Raw genomic sequence first — 15,375 nt, forward strand, 5'->3', positions numbered from 1 at the left:
CGCGAGTGGACTCGTCCGACCGGCCGCGCCGCTGACCCCCACCATTCTAGGGCGGCGGGGCCGGCCGCATCCCGGTCCCGGGCTGAGGGGCGACCCATCCGCGGTGCTCCCCGCTCCGAGCTCTGGGACCCTACCCAGTCACCTACCGGCCGAGCGCCGAACTCCCCAAGCAGGACTGGCGCGCTCCCCTCGCGCTCCCCTCGCCCTCGATCTCCCGCCGCCGGCTGCCGACCGCTGTTCTCGGGGCCCACGGTCGCCCCGCCCCCGCTTCGGGCCCCACCCCCTGGTCGCCTTCCCGGTCGCCCCCGGGGCCACGCCTCCCCCGGCGGCGGCAAATTTGCCTGGGTTCGCACCTCCCACTCTGGCCGCACCTCGACCCTTGGTCCCGCCCACCCCGCCAACCTAACCAATGAGATGGCGCGTCTCGGCTACTGCCTCGAGCAACGATTGGTAGCGAGAGCGCGTTTCCAGAAATGGGCACTGTTTCCGGACAATGTTTATAGTGAAGACGTCGGTGGGCGGATGGATTGACAGGAGGCGGAGGCGGCGGGAGTTTGGTCTAACCACACATGCGCTCTCGGCTTCGGCAGTTTTTTCACGGGTTGCGTTCTTACGGGAAGTAAGAGTGAATATGCGCATGCGTGGGCACTCCCAGCCCGGGACTTCGGTTACCTTGGAGACGGCGAGGCGCTCTCCCTACTTGGCCAAGTTCTGCTTCCTCTGCTCGAGGTCTCGATGGCTGAGGCCGGTCGGCGCGGGGTGTGCGCGTGTGGTGGTGCTGGTTAGAAACATTTTTATTGAGCACTTACTCTGTTCAGGGCTGGAGAGTTCCCGAGCACTAGTAAGACAGGTTCTAGTTCCTGCCCTCGAAGAACTTGGGGAGCCAAAGGCCTACACAGGTCAGACCTGTGTGTTGAAACCCAAGTCTGATGAGAGCGGGTGGATGGCATGGTGCAACCCCATCCCGCAGCCAGAGAAGCAGCGTGGTGCGAGCGCTGCGTGAAGCTTCTCCTTGGTGGGTTTACAGAACTAGATTACAGAACCAGGAAGAAGATTGTACCTGGACCTGTGCACAAAAAGGACCAAGGTGTCAACCGTGCTTCTTTCCGAATGCGAGGGTTAGGTGGGCAGGAGGCATTTAGGGGCGGTATGGACATTTTTTCTTTTTGAATATTTGCTTACCCGTATTTTCATTGATCTTGCATTTTATTTGTAATAAAGAAAAAAAAATTCCCAAACTTTAAAAGTTTGCAAAATGGAAAAGATATGTCTCTACCTGGGCACCCTACCTACCCCCATCAGTGGTCCACAGCAGGCAGGTGTGGTTACTGACTCTAATAGGTAGGCCCTGTCCAAAGCTGTTTTGGGAATAAGGATCACATCGCTGGAAGTGTTGCTCAAGACCACTTTTCAGACATTCCTTGGTAGTTCAAAGCCTATTTCTGGTGATCTACACCCAACAGACATCTCCCTTGTTGGGGTGTAGGAAAGACCATTCATTTAGGCAGGGGACAAAAACTCACAACCTAAAGGCCTTGCCAACGCAGTCATGCCATAAATATACTTTGTTTGGCTAGCCCAGTGTGTGTGTGTGTGTGTGTGTGTTTAAATTTGAATTTGAATGCCTTAGGGTAGAGCCTGCAGTTTCTCACAGCCCCTGGCCTTAGGTCTTACACCCAACCATTAAACCTTATGTCATCTGTCTGGATCCTGAAGCATTCCAGACTGTGGCCCTGATAGAGCCTTGCTTTGGAGCTGAACAGTCTCTGGTACATCAACTGGCTGTGCCACTGACCAGCTTGCAAGATGGCGGGCAAGAAGAAAGCTGGTAGCCCCTAAAGCTCCTTCGAACCCCTGAGTTTTTTCATTGCAGTGACTCAGGGAGAGGCGGAGCTTGGCCAGATGGTGGGTTACAGGTTGGTATCAGCAAACCTGGATGCAGAGCTTGGCGCTCTCACCACCTGTTTGCCTCCGGGCATACCACTTCTCAGGAAAGACGTGGGCACAGGCCCAGATCTGCAGATGCTCCCTGGCTCGCCTTTGCATTATCCTTTTATCACCATTCCTTCTTTAGGATACCCAGGGCCCACATACTTCCCTGACATTTCTTTGGGTCCCTGCCTGCCCACATCCACTCTATCATGATTATCTGCCTTTAAATCTATCCATTAACACTAATGTGTATTAGTGGGAGATAGTGAGCATGCTGACTCAAATATGCGGCTCCCAAGAAGGGATTTCTCAGCAGGCTGCAGAGAAATAAACCACTAGAGGCTAGTGAGGAAGGTGATATGGGATAAGAAGGGTCTCAGAATTTCAGCTCTTTTTCTCAGGCCTTTCCAAACCCCAGCATGTGTGGGGTGAGGTGAGAAACAGCACTACACCCACTCTGAGTGAGCACCTTGAAATCCTGGCACCTTCTGGAAGGAGAGCTTAGGGCAAAATTACTTCCTCCCAGTCCAGCCAGTTAAGTCAGGACAACCTGAGGCTTCTAGCCCTGAGTCACTTGTGCAGCCTCAGATCTGCTTTAAATAAAAATAAACCAACATTGACTGGGTGACTCACACCTGGAGTCGTGAGCCAGGTTCTCAGCACTAAAGGATTTCCACATCCCACCTCAACGGTTCACATCTGGAGACAGAAGGGTAAGATTGTGTCCTTCCAAAAAGAAGAGCAGCTTCTGTTTTTTGAGAGCTTACAAAAAATAAATCAGACACTTCTAAGTGCTTTGTGTGCTTAACATCTGAATATTCACTCTAGTCCAGGGTTTCCTAACCTGGCCCTCTTAACAATTTGGATTGGATGGGGTTTGGGGTGATGGGGTGTGGGGGGTAGGAACTGTGATATACATTGTAGGATAGTTAAGAGCATTCCTGGCTTCTGCTCACTAGATGCCAGTAACATCACCCCCCCCCCCCGCCCCCCGCCCCAAACTCAGTTGTGACAACAAAAAATGTCTCTAGACATTACCAAATGTCCCCAAGGGAGCAAAATTGCCCCCAGTTGAGAACTCTTACAATCTAACCCCATAGAGTAGGTACCATTATTATCCCCACTTCTGAGGCTCAGAGAGAACTAATTTGCCAAAGGTCATTTTACTGTAACAGAAGACCTGGGATTCAAACCAGTGTGACCCCAGGGTCCCTGCTCTCCTGCATATAGGACTCTACAAAAGGACTTTGGACTTTAAGGAGTCCATTGCCCATCAGTTCTATGTGAGAGTAATGAAGAGTGAATGAATTTTGTGCATCAGTGAGAGAATGTTATCCTTGGATCATTTTCCCTTTTCTGCTTGCAAGAAAGGAAATTGTATTCTGGTTTTTACTGCCTTAGTCAGCACAGTTCATGGTGTCCAGCCATGTTTAGTGAGAAACTGGGTAATGAATCATCTGAGTGTCTGTGGACCTGAGGCCCCAAATTCCTGTGAGATCCTAGAATTACTCTTGAGAAGAACTCAGATGTAAGATAGAGATGATGTCACTGCCCTCCCTGGCTTGGACCTGCCCCATTGCTACCACCCAGTCTGGAGTTATATGGAGGGGCAAGGAGGCAGGAGAGGAAATAGATGTAGGCAGTGGTGTGCTGGAGTTCTCTTCCTACTCTGAAGTCAGTGACAATTTCATGTTGGTAGCTTGAAATCAGAAATGATGGGAGTATTTACACTATGGAAATTGGCAAACAGTATAAATCAGGACTTCCCACCCTCAACCTGTGAAACATTTACCAGAATACCATTGCATGCAGATTCTGGTCTCGGACTGCCCCCTCCAATTCTGCCCCTGGAGGAACATGGTAAACTGTAGAACTATCAGAGAAGAGGAGGAGCCATGTGATGTGGGTGAAGAGAAGAGGTGCCAATCTCTTCAAAGGATGGAGTTGCCAGGGTGGGGGTCTCCATGAAGGCACTTGGGAAAATATACCTGACTAAGACCAGGTCCTGGACTTACCTTTCTGACACCCCTCCCAATTTTGAAGCCTTCTTAGGGGGCCCTGGGTTAAGAATTGACTCAAATTCTTCTCACTTCCTCGTTGGTTATCCCTTCCAGTCTCCTCGCCACATCACCCTCAAGCCTTCTGGTGGATTTATTCCTCCTAAGAGACCACTTGGGTGATGTGTTCTGCCCCATTGTCCTCACAACTTCTCCCCTTTAGCTTCTTCCTCTTAATTTCCAAATGTGCTCAAGTCTCTGCAGCCTAAAAACAGACAAATAAAGAAAAAAAATTCTTCCTCTGTCCTGGCTTTTCCTTACACTGTTGGCCCAACCTTTCTTCCCCCCTCAGTTCCCAAGTCTCTTGGTCCTCCTTGCATCTGTTTCAATTGCCACTTGCATGTACCCCTTGCCATCTGGTTTCTGGCCACCACCCCTTCTCTCCATGGACACCCACTAATTGCTTCCTAGTCAGATAACCTCATCTCAGCTCTCATCTGCAGTCAGCATCAAACGTGATGCTCTGAGCACCTACTAACTATGTCAGGCACTGGGGAGTGTGGAATTTCAGACCAGTTCCAGCCTTTAGGGAGCTTCCAGTGTCGTGGGTGGGTAGACCTTGAACAAGTGACTACTGATGAGGACTTAATAAGTCATTCCAGATGGTGAGGGTGATGAGAGAATGGACTGTGTGTACTATATTAGGCAGGGCCCAACCAGGGAAGCAGAACTCACTCCGAGTTTTTAGACATGGAATTGAATGCAAGGATTGGTCACACAGACGATGGAAGAGTTGAGAAACCCAGCAGGAGGAGATGGTGAAGTAACCATGCATCCACTACTACCCCTGGGGTGGAGGGACTTTAGGGGAACGCCGTGTAGTCAGTGGCTGGAGGCCAGGGTCACTGATAGAAGTTGGAACTACAGAGGAGACACAATCACTTTCATAGACACGACTCAAGACTGAGAGGGGTGAAGATTCTCCGTTCCTTCCGCCCTCTGGCCTCCTCAGTGCAGGGGTCAGTTACCTGTGGTACTGAGCAGAGCAGAGAAGGGGAGGGCCAACCCAGGACTAGCACAGGTATGGGATTGGGAAAGGATAATTGAGGAATGGGGGACTAACTTAGGGGAGGGGCTCAGAGAAGTCCTGAAAGGTGACCGGGAGAGTTGGAGGGGAAAATATTCTCAGCAATCACTGGCATTTTAAAAATTGAATTTATTAGGGGTTACATTGGTTAATAAAGTTACATAGGTTTCAAGTATACAATTCTATAACACATCATCTGTATATTGTATTGTGTTTTTTTTTTTTAAGATTATTTTTTAGAGCAGATTTAGGTTCCCAGAAAAACTGAGAAGGTACAGAGATTTCCCACATATTCCCTTATCCCCTCACATGCATAGCCTCTCCCACTGTCAACATCCCCCACCAGAGAGATACCTTTGTTACAAGTGATGAATCTACATTAACACATTATAATCACCCAAAGTCCATAGTTTACATTAGGGTTCACTCTGGGTGTTGTACATTCCATGGCTTTGGACTAATGTATGATGGCATGCAGCCATCATCATAGTTTCATACAGAGTATTTTCACTGCCCTAAAAATTCTCTGTGTTCTGCCTATTCTTTCCTCCTTCTCAACCCCTGGCAACCAACAATCTTTTTACTGTCTCCATAGTGATAAATAAATAAATTGTGATCCATCCAGACAATGAAATGTTATTCAGTGCTAAAAAGAAATGAGCTATTAAGCTATGAAAAGACATGGAGGAAATCTTAACTGCACATCACTAAGTGAAAGAAGACAATCTGAAAAGGCTACATACTGTATGATTCCAACTATATGATACTAGAGGCCCTGTGCACGAATTTGTGCATGGGCGGGGCCCCTCAGCCTGGCTGGCGATCAGGGACAATCGCCCAGTCCCGATCAGGCCAATCAGGACAGCTGGCTGGGGGAGGGACCGCAGAAGGTTGGCTGTAGGAGCACACTGACCACCAGGGGGCAGCTCCTGCATTGAGCGCCTGCCCCTTGGTGGTCAGTGCACGTCATAGTGAGCAGTCGATTGGTCGTTCCGTCACTTAGACATATATATATATATATATATATATATGTTCTGGAAAAGGCAAAACTATGGAGACAGTAAAAAGACCACTGAGATTTTGGGCCAATCCTCTTCCTGAGGCTTTGGAGATACTGTATTTTCTTTATTTTTAAACTTGCTGTCTCTGCTTTTTTCTCTCATTCTTAAAGAGTGAGGCACTCCCTAAATTTTAGTCCTAAGCCCCTCACTTCTCTTTACATTCTCCTGGGAGTTCTCATTCACTCTTGATTTCATTTAATTGTTCAACATACATTAATTGAATACCTATTATGTGCCAGGTACTTGACAAAGAGAGATGAATGAGTCATGATGCTGCCAGCCACAAAGAGATGCCTGCCCTCAAGGAAGGAGATGAACAAGGTTTCAATAGAATGTGGAAGATAGAAGGAAGCCCCGGGTGAGGTAAGAACACAGGAAAGGCTGCCTGGAGGAGGTGATGCTCAAGCTGATTGCTGCCAGGCACACTAGCAGTAAGCCAGGTGACTGAGGCAGGAAGGACATTCTGGCAGAAGAAATAACATGTGAAAAATGCATGGAGGCAAGGGACATACCAGGTATTGGTACCTTTAGGGAACTGCGGGTGGGATGCAAGGGACAAGATAAGAGAGATCCTCAGGCTGTCCCTACAGGCGTGATCTGGATTGTGGATTGTGGTTGGGCTGGGGAAAGACAAATAACCTTTCTAGAATAGGATTTTAGAGACATTTCTCTACAGTGTGAAAGGGTTGTGTGTTAGGGCAGGGCTGTAGGCTATAGACTAGGAAGACAACTGGGGGGCTTTGCAGACCTGGTGAGAGGTGATGGAGGCTGGGCTAGGACAGTGCAGGGGGATGGGACACCAGGATAGATTCGCAAAATACAGAGAGATTCAGAAATGAGCAAATAAGTTTTCAGGGCATGAATGGAGGCTGGGAGAGTGAGTATAGGCTGCTACCGCTGAGGTCAGGTGCATAAAAGGTGAGAGATTTTTAAAGACAAGGAGTGTCAGCTTTGGACATAGTGTATCCTTCTGGACCCCAAGGTAATACCTCCATCTCTAACCTTGATTCTGAGTCCTGAACTAGAATTTCCAGGGGCCCATAAAACATTTCCACTTCTAACCACCTGTCATCTCCAGCTCTACAGTCCCCCAAGCTCTACAGAGGTGTTCCTCGCCCACCTCTCTGTGTTAATGACATCACCAAGCCCAGGGGTCTTCATTGCCTCCTCAAGCGATGCTGATTCCACCCCACAATGCCCTTTGTGTAGGTGGCCTCTTGTGTCTCCCCTTTCTGCCAGTGTCCCAGGGTGTCTCACTGTTTCTTCTTGCTTCCTGTCATTTCCATCCCAGTCCTTCCTCTTCTCTGTCACTCCCTCACTCAAAACTTTCAGTGGCTTCCTATTGCCTAGTGATAAGTACAAGCTCGTTGTCTGGCTCTCGAGGTCCTCACAGTCCAATGCCGACTTACTTTTTGCTCTTACTTTTCTAAATTTCCCTACAGACGCCCTTCCGTACTGCTTACTTACCATTGCCCCAAACCACTGTGTATTGTGCATCTGGACCACAGGCTGTCCTGCAGACCGAAAGGCACCCCTCTGCCTCTGTCAAAGCATATCCATCCCTCAAGGCCCTCATTACATGCTTCCTCTCCAAACATCACATGTCCTTGTGAACTGCCTGCCTTCTCTCTCTTAACAGGCAGTAGGCACCTTGAGGGCAAGGTAAAATCACCAGGTGGTGAGTGAGTTGGTGCTTAATAAATGGGTGTTGAACTGAATTGGCTAAAAAACCACTCCTCAGATCAAGAACCTGCAGAAGCCTGTTTCATCTTAGGTATCTGACCTTACTCTCCCACTAACCACCTGTCTTCCCTTTCCTTCCCACCAGGTGGATGAGCTATGCATACTTATAGCTAGTTTAAATTCTGCACTATCTTTCACTCTTAGGTTATCCTGCCTTTCTGTTAAGATAGGAAGTCTAATGTTATTCATAGTGTTAACCTGCACAGTTTAGAATTTTTTATTTTTATCCTCTCCCAAGGATATGTTTGTTTGTTTTTTTAAAATATATTTTATTGATTTTTTACAGAGAGGAAGGGAGAGAGAGAGTTAGAAACATCGACGAGAGAGAAACATCGATCAGCTGCCTCCTACACATCTCCCACAGGGGATGTGCCCACAACCCAGGTACATGCCCTTGACCAGAATCGAACCTGAGACCTTTTAGTCCGCAGGCCGATGCTCTAGCCACTGAGCCAAACCGGTTTCGGCTGTATTTTTAAAATTTATTTTAGAGAGAGAGGAAGGGAGAGGGAGAGAGGGAAAACATCGATGTGAGAAAGAAACTTTGATAGGATGCCTCCTGTATGCACCTCTACAGGGGATTGAACCTGCAACCTAGGTATGTGCCTAACCGGAAATTGAATCCGCAAGCTTGTGGTGTGCGGACCATGCTCCAACCAACTGAGCCACCCAGTCTGGGCAACCAGCGCAGTTTTAAATGCTTCCCCAGACTCCCTTGCAGCTAGGGTGGCCATGTGACAAAATTCTGGCCAGTGAGATGCACATGGAAGTCCCTGGCTGGAGCTTCGGGAGAAACTTGCTAAAGGGGGCCCTCGCCTTATCATCCTTCTTCGTGCGGAATGTGGACCCACTGCCATGAGGTGTAGCAGCCAGAGCTGGAGCATAAGAATTATAACCTGCTCCGGCTGGTGTGGCTCGGTTGGTTGAGCTTCATCTTATACACCAAAAGGTTGTCGGTTTCATTCCCGGCTGGGCAGGTGCCCGGGTTGCGGGTTCAATCACCAGTCGGGAGCATGCAGGAGACCGCCAATCCATGTTTCGCTCTCATATCCATGTGTCTCTCTCTTTTCCTCTCCCTTCCTCTCTCTCTAAAACTCAATAAAAATATATTTAAAAATATTTTTAAGAAGAATGATCATCTCATTCTCTGATGGCAGAGAGGAAAGCTAGACAGGCTTGGAGTCCCTGATGGCCTTGTGAAACAGGATGCAACCAGGGACTGCCCACCGCACAGGGACTGCTGACCTCCAGCTCTGGCCACATTATGAACCCAGACGGCTGGGTTTTGTTACATGCAGTACTGGCTGGTACGGTGAGATTTGTAAAATGTATCGACCTTGAGAATTCCCAACAGTGAAAAATGGCCCAGAATGAAGTCACACTGTACCAAGCCTTAATATGTAATGAGCTTATTTATGCTTATGAGGGATTGTGTAACATGTGGAAACCTACAGAAAGACAGGTCTGTAGCCTAGGTCAGTGGAGAGTGCCACTCCTGTTTTCTGAGAAAGGGAACCTCGCCTGGGAAAAGCTGTGGAAAGAAAGGAATGACTTAATGGGCTAGAGAAGATGCCGGAAATGTCATTAAAGGACTACGTGACTTCTGAGTTGATGGGCTGATCAGGACCAAGATGTTTTACCCAATTAACATAAAAGATGCTCAGATTAAGTGCAGGGAAAACCCAGGTGTTAAAATACAGATTAGAATAGCCGCCAGTCTGTGCTTTCACAAAAGCGGTGCCACCCTTACAGAACTTTCCTATAGGCCAGCGGTTCTCAACCTGTGGGTCGCGACCCCTTTGGCAGTCGAACAACCCTTTCACAGGGGTCGCCTAAGACCATCCTGCATATCAGATATGTACATGACGATTCATAACAGTAGCAACATTACAGTTATGAAGTAGCATCGAAAATAATTTTATGGTTGGGTCACAACATGAGGAACTGTATTTAAAGGGCCAGAAGGTTGAGAACCACTGCTATAAACCATAGCTTCCCGAAGGGGCGCACATGGTCCCCAATGGTGCACTCGACAACGTGTGGTGGTCCACAACAGGAAATAGCACTGGATCTCATGCTGAGAAAGTTGTTCTCTTTTCAATTCTTTTTTTACATTATCTATTCCTTGCATAGTTGTGTACATTTGTACACATTTCAAAAGAGTGTACTTTTTCCACCTCTGGCCCTAGTTTCTCCTCTTTTGAGGCAACTGTTCTGACTAGTTTCTTGTGTATTTTTCCAGATATGTTTTTATGCATTTCCAAACACATAGCTTCATATAGCCTCTTTTAAAAAATTAATGGAAGCATGCTATACACAAGTTCTTTGTACCTTGCTTATTTTACTTTATATATTAGTGAGTTCCGTGTAGTACGTATAGAGCTGCCTCATCCTACTCCATTATATGGCTGGTACGTAATTTATCTACTCCATTGTATGGCTGGCACACAATTTACCTGGTCCCTTATTCATGGACTTACTAGATTCCAACCACTTCCTATTATAAAAATTGTTGCAGTAAATATCCTTATACCTATTTTCATTTTGAATATGAATTCATCCTTGCACTCAACAAATATTTATTGAACACCTACTATTCACCAAGCCAGCTCTAGGCACTAGCAGAGTCGGGATGGGAGGGTAGATTAGTAAATACACTAGGCCTCTCACCAAGGAGCTGCCATAGAATAATAAATCAGGCTTTCCTGCAATTCTTCAAGTCAAGAGGAAAGTCTCACTTTGGTGAGAAAGTCTCACTTTAGTGCCAAATGTCTTTAATAACCTCTCTAACTCTTGCTTATTTCTTTAAGATAGAGAGTATTGGTCTCAGGATTTGAGCCTTTTGTGGGCCACAGAGCCCAGCTAGAGTTTAATAATAATATTTTTTTACCAGATTTATTTTTACACAGCAAATGATACTGATGTTCCATATAGCATCAAAATATGAAGGTTCTGTTCAAAGTATGAGGGTTCCTTTCAAATTAGTTTAAGTGAAAAACAAACTGAGTCTATTTAAAGAATGTTAGGTAAATAATAACATAGGTGGAATTCAGAGGTGGAAAATCCAGGAAGGTGATATTCAAATGACTGAGGTTAGGAAATCACTGGTGTAAACAACGCTAGGAGAAAAGGGGGGGCCCTTTACTCTGCAGTTGATGTTTAGTTTAGTTCATTTAAAAAAAATTTTAAAGTGATTTTTAGAGAGAGAGAGGAAGGGAGAGGGAGAAACATTGATGTGAGAGGGAAACATCCATCAGCTGCCTCCTGCACGCCCTCTATCAGGGATCGAACCCACAACCTGGGCAGGTACCCTGACTGGAAATTGAATGGGCAATCTTTTGACGCCTGGGATGGCACCCAAACCACTGAGCCACACCCGCCAGGGCGATGTTTATTTTTTATCACCTCATCTTTGGTGTTGAAATGGTCTTGCCTCCCTATTTCTCCCTAGGCAGCTTATTTGTTTGTCATTTATTATTTGCTTGCTAATTCTGATGCTTAGATTTCACTGCGTGTTTGGTCATGGGAGTTTGTTTTGTTTTGTTAACTGTTATCAATTAGCATTCTCTCAGAAAATCTCTTTCTCTAGAATTCCCCAGATGCCCCAGCCTCATTGTCATTGCTGGCTCTGGAGATGTTTGGAGCCGCCTCTGCCAGGGGCGTTCAGGCAGTACCCTTAGTCAGATTTTCATAATCTGACTGAGGCTTGCTCAATAGTTCTCTTACAATATAGTATGATGAAACAACCAAGCCCAAATAGGCCTTCGAGGAGATTTCAAAGCCATAATCTTCTGAACAATCCCCACAACCACCAGTGGGCCTGTAGTCACCCACAGCTTGTTAGCTAGAGACACAAACCATTAGCTTGGTGGTTGCAAGTATAAGTGCTTCTCTTACATGGGCTCCTTATGCCAAGTGGGTGGTAGTAAGTTGGCAATACTGCTGTCAGCTGTGGTCAGAGGGGTGGGGGTGCCTCAAGGCCACAGGCAGAGAATCTTTGTGGTGGGAGATGAGGGGCCAGGATCCAATGGAAGGGGGGGGTTGGGGGCAGGAGCAAGCAGAGCTGTGGGCACCAAAGGAGCCCCTGGGTTCTTGGAAAGTGAGAAACAACAAAAAGGCCATCCATGCCCTAACCGGTTTGGCTCAGTGGATAGGGCGTCGGCCTGCAGACTGAAGGGTCCCAAGTTCGATTCCGGTCAAGGGCATGTACCTTGGTTGCGGGCACATCCCCAGTAGGGGGTGTGCAGGAGGCAGCTGATCGATGTTTCTCTCTTATCGATGTTTCTAACTCTCTATCCCTCTCTCTTCCTCTCTGTAAAAATCAATAAAATATATATTTTTTAAAAAGGCCATCCATTAGCAGTTAAATCTCCGAACTTTCAAATCTGGTGGAGTTTAACTGTGGTTCATTAATTACCATGTACCAGGTACCAATTTAAGCAGTTTATAAGTATGAATTCAGTGGTTCTCAAACTTTTCCCCACCCCTCACCAGAGGACATGCTTTCATTGATTTTTCTTTTTCTTTTTTTAAGAGAGAGAGGAAGGGAGAGGAAGAAACATTCATCAGCAGAGGATCAAAGCTGACACCTGGACATGTGCCCTGACCAGCAATCAAACCCACGACCTTTCAGTGTATAGGACGATGCTCCAACCAACTGAGCCACACTGGCCAGGCTCTCAAACTTTTTGGCTCACTCTTAAAAAATTTTTTTAGGACTCCCAGAATCTGTGGATTATATCTGATGGTGTGAAGTTTAATAACTGGTTCTCTGGGGGAGAAATCCTGACTTATAGCACTTGTCAATTCCCATGGTGTAAATACTTCCACTGTGGCTAATTTTGAGATTCCAATCTGACATAAGAAATGTGTGTGTTAAGAAATGTGAAGTGTGAAGAGAAGTGCACATTCAACTCTCCCAAGCAGGTGCAAGCTGACTCCAGCTGGAATATTTATTGATCTTTAAGATATGAGAAGTTAAAACTGAGAAAAATTAAAAAATATGCATTCATTAAAAATACTAGTACAAACCCATTACATGTTACTATAAATAACACTTTTGTGAAAAGAACTATATTTTCGCCTGGTCGGTGTGGCTCAGTGGTTGAGCACTGACTTATGAACCAGGAGGTCATGGTTCAATTCCTGGTCAGGGCACTTGCTTGGGTTGTGGGCTCCATCCCCAGTATGGGGCGTGCAGGAGGCAGCCAATCAATGATTCTCTCTCATCATTGATGTTTCTATCTCTCTCTCCCTCTCCTTCCTCTCTGAAAAAAAAAAAAAAGAAAAAAAGAAAAGAAGGCCAATTTAAAAAAAAAGAAAATAATTATATTTTCCAAAATAAAAAATATTTAGTTTAAAAAGTGACTTTTAAATATGTGTGTGTGTGTGTGTGTGTGTGTTTGCAACTCCCTTTAATGTCTAGTTCAATGATGGTGAACCTATGACACGCGTGTCAGAGGTGACACACGAACTCGTTTTTTTGATTGATTTCTCTTTGTTAAATGGCATTTAAATATATAAAATAAATATCAAAAATGTAAGTCTTTGTTTTACTCTGGTTGCAAATATCAAAACATTTCTATATGTGACACGGCACCAGAGTTAAGTTAGGGTTTTTCAAAATGCTGACACACCGAGCTCAAAAGGTTCGCCATCACTGGTCTAGTTTAAAGACAGCTGGATCCATACATCTGCATTCAATCTGTTATGATGTCACACATCATATGGTCTCTGGATAACACTGTAGCGCAATAAAGATCAATAATGTCTTACTGTTACTACGAAAATCGTTTTCACCTCATGGGGACTTCTAGGGGCCCCTGGACCACACTTTGAGAATTGCTTTACTAATGCATTGAACTTTCCAAACAGTCCAAAGTCTAATTATCCTGATTTTACAGATGGGGAAACTGAGGCATGGAGAAGTTAAGTAACTTACTTACGGACACTTAGCTGGAAAGTGACCGTCAGAATTCAGACAAAATCAGTTTATACAGATGTGAACGAGCTGGTGACTGTCACTTACTAGATGCGTGATCTTGGGGAAAATCAGCTGAGTTTGAGATAATGTCATCTGATTAACCCATTGTCATCCCCTAGGTGGCATTAGAATTGATTTCCTCTCTGTTGGGTTCCTTAGCTGAGTGTCCTTAGCGTTCTCTCTTTTTTCTGCTCTCGTGGCTCCGTATCCCTTGCTTCTGTGGCACTGTTGAATCGTCCCCATTGGACTGTACACTCCAAGAGGGCAGACACCACATCTACCTTGATTCTAGTTGGCTCTGGAATTGGGGTCTGGCATTGGTGCTGGAAAATCTTTGCTGAAGAAAGGAATGAATAAATTAATTCACGAAGGCAGGAGGCAGTTCATCCTACTCAGAATTCTCTGTGGCTCCGAGGAGGGAGCGAGAAAGGAGGATAGGGGAGGAGAAGGGGTTTTGGATGCACTTGTATACACTTGCCCAAGCCTATTGCATCATCACAATCACAGAATTAATCACAGGCGAAGAAAAGCCTCCTAAGTTCTGCAGAGCATTCTGATCATCCCCTGTTTGCCTGGAGTCACTTCTACTCAATGTGCCCATCACTTGGCACTCAGCCACTTAGTTTAGCAATCCCTCCAGATATTCTTTATCCTTCTAGAAAATTCTGCATCTCCCCATGTGCTGCTGGGGGGCAGAATGGGGGAGCTCGCTGCCTTTTTCCTTCATATCCTGGGCTTTGTATGTTATCAGCAACTTCCCTACCCTTTCCTAGAACAGTTTAACCTTTTTATCTCATCACCTCTAGAAAGGGTCAGGCATGAAAGAATGGAGTTGTTCTTGCTCCTGTGCCTCACACCACTTGGCACCTAATTAATGGCTGCACTTCTGAAGCTGCGGGCCCTGGGGAGTCAGAGGCCTGGCAGGTGGGAACAGTGAGAGGAAGGCCATCTCCCTGGGCTGCAGCCGCTCAGCTTCCCCTTTCACTATCTGCACGGTCCTTTCCAGCTGTGACCTTCTAGGATTCTCAGAAGCCCCTGAGGAGAAGTGTGATTGTGGGGGAGGGAGGGAGACACAGCGCAGAGACAATCAACCAGGATTCTGCCTGGAAGGTCACGAGGCTGAGCTCTGGCACCAGAAACCTTTAAGAAGAAGCAAAAAGGAACTGAGAAAATAGCCAGGAGTCTGCTCAGCATGGAGTTCCTGGAATTCTGCTTTGTATGTGAGCTTCCAGGGCACCTCTGATTAACAGGAGATGAGAATGGGAAGTGACAGGGTGGGTGGAGAGGCAGCGGGGCCTGACAGCTCTCCAGGCACTGCCAACGCCACAGGCTGGCTCCAGGTTTCCTCTGGTGGCTGACAAGGGTCTACTCTACCCAGAACCTCACCCATGAGGGTGAGCGCCTGCCTGCCTGCCTGCCTGCCTGCTGGGTAAGAGACCCGGCAAACCAATAAGTCAAGTTCTCTTCCCACCCAGGATCCAGCTCTCTGCTAACCTGGTCTGGAGCAGGCAACCAAACGGAGGCCATCTTTTTTTTTTTCTTTTTAAATATATTTTATTGATTTTTTACAGA

At 46.5% G+C, this 15,375-nt stretch overlaps 1 protein-coding gene across 1 annotated transcript in view; it reads right to left on the reverse strand.

Annotated features, from left to right (window-relative positions):
• The window catches only part of MAP3K14 (mitogen-activated protein kinase kinase kinase 14), a 43,722-nt gene extending 43,508 nt beyond the window's left edge, over positions 1 to 214 (reverse strand). Inside the window, exon 1 of the mRNA XM_081110858.1 lies at positions 147 to 214. The gene's annotated coding sequence lies outside the window, so the exon portion shown is untranslated. The remainder of the gene's footprint in view (positions 1 to 146) is intronic.
• Between the last annotated feature and the right edge of the window lie 15,161 nt (positions 215 to 15,375).

The sequence above is a fragment of the Myotis nattereri genome (genome assembly GCF_964212035.1).
Source record: "Myotis nattereri genome assembly, chromosome: 16".
NCBI classification, from domain to species: Eukaryota; Metazoa; Chordata; class Mammalia; order Chiroptera; family Vespertilionidae; genus Myotis; species Myotis nattereri.